Source organism: Bombyx mori, chromosome 5 (genome assembly GCF_030269925.1).
Source record: "Bombyx mori chromosome 5, ASM3026992v2".
NCBI classification, from domain to species: Eukaryota; Metazoa; Arthropoda; class Insecta; order Lepidoptera; family Bombycidae; genus Bombyx; species Bombyx mori.
The window spans coordinates 5,809,885-5,811,849 of record NC_085111.1 but is presented as its reverse complement, the minus strand read 5'-3'; the positions used below and the strand labels follow the sequence as shown (position 1 = coordinate 5,811,849).

General features: G+C 38.2%; 1 non-coding gene across 1 annotated transcript; it reads left to right on the top strand.

Moving 5' to 3' along the window:
• Nucleotides 1-1,288: 1,288 nt before the first annotated feature.
• Nucleotides 1,289-1,360, top strand: TRNAP-UGG (transfer RNA proline (anticodon UGG)). Its single transcript has one exon. It is a non-coding gene; the product is annotated as a tRNA-Pro (tRNA).
• Nucleotides 1,361-1,965: the final 605 nt, after the last annotated feature.

The following is a 1,965-nucleotide window of genomic DNA, read 5'->3' as shown; positions in this document are numbered from 1 at the left end:
ATTATCAATGTCAGGGACGCAGTCAAGCCGCAGCCAATCGCTAAGGACTCTTTGGAACTTTTTATTTATATGGAGGGATTGACGGATTACGGTTGACTCTTTTAAAGCCTTGTTTGAAGACATGTCATAGCGTTCGGCAAATGCCGGGGAGTTCATTCTCGTATTTCAAACATGAATAATAATGGTTCTCCATAGAGTACTGTTTCTTTTTTATTAGCCAGCTTAGGTGGAGGAGTGAGTGGCTAAAATTCAAAAGTGTTGACAGTATTTGCGCATTGCTAAAAGACTTAACTTATGAACACATAGATATACTGCTTTTTGTTATTTAACCTATCTATCTGTCCATAACTTTAGTAGTCTCGAAGGGCTATTCTGACTCAAATAAGACTGGCGGGTGAGCTCACGGGGTTCTCAGGCTGAGAGACTTTGTTGGATGTTAGCATCTGCATAGCAAGAGCAGTGTTGCGCTGAATCTACCACCAGATCGGAATCGCGGTCCACTGAGAAGATCTGGCGAGAAACTCAGCAGGTTGTTGTAATTACGTCGTTCAAACTCAATATAGTATTTACCGCCTCGAACCATCAGACCAACGATTTTTTGAATGAGGACATTCATGATTAATATGACGACAGACCTTAAAACAAAACTTTTAATTAAACTTCCACTTATTCGCTAAAGCTGTAACAAAACATGGCTTAGGATAGAATTCATTCATCAATAATATTTAAAAACCACGATTTGTTCCAGTGTTCTAAAAAAGGTTGAAGCTGCTTGATTTATATAAGTATATTTGATATTCCTGCGTTTCCGTTTTTAATTCATAGAAAACTATCGACCGGATCACGTGATCTAAGTACTTTTTGTCTAAAACAGCAATCTGGTCACTTTTCTAGTGACATCACAAGCTAGTTCACAGGGTGTTGTAGACATTCATATTTATAAGTAAAGCAAGTATTCTTTATTAATTTCTTTGTAGACCATTTGAGCTCAAATTACCTAAGTTCGTAAATCAGGAGCCAAGAAGTTTTGTTTAATTTTGAAGATAATTTGTCACAGCAAAAATAGATAATTAAGATATAATATATTAATATAATAGCAATATATAATAGTAATGATACAGATTCTTAGAAACTGCCTATAACGAACAGAATTTCTAGAATAATCACGAACGTGAAGCTTAGCCTTATGTATTAGTTAGATTCCAACTTTGTAACTAGAGTATCGAAGTGTGTCTTTTTATTGGATAGAAAAATGTACAAATAAAACTATTTGTTTGAGTTTCTGCGAGGTTCGTTGGTCTAGGGGTATGAGTCTCGCTTTGGGTGCGAGAGGTCCCGGGTTCAAATCCCGGACGAGCCCTGTTTTTACATCTCCTGCAAACATTGTAACAGCGTGTGGACCGATTGCTACTTCAATGCACAGGCAGAGCCCATCAACAACCAGTAAAATTAATATCTTTAACAAATATACTAGTATAATAATATAGGGACAGAGATTTAAGATAAATTGCTATACCCTTTGCGGGTAAGAGACGACACCTCAACTTTCAATCACCGTCCAAAACCTTTTCCACCAAGTCGTCGTGGCCTAAAGGATAAGACGTCCGGTGTATTCATGTTGAGCGATGCACCGGTGTTCGAATCTCAGGCGGGTACCAATTTTTCTAATGAAATACGTACTCAACAACTGTTCCCGATTTACTTCCACAATGAAGGAATAACATCGTGTAATAAAAATCAAACCCGCAAAATTATAATTTGCGTAATTACTGGTGGTAGAACCTCTTGTGAGTACGCGCGGGTACCACCAACCGATCTATTTCTGCCGTGAAGCAGTAATGCGTTTCGGTTTGAAGGGCGAAGCAGCCGTTGTAACTATACTGAGACCTTAGAACTTATATCTCAAGGTGGGTGGCGCACTTACTTTATAGATGTCTATGGGCTCCAGTAAAAACTTAACAGCAG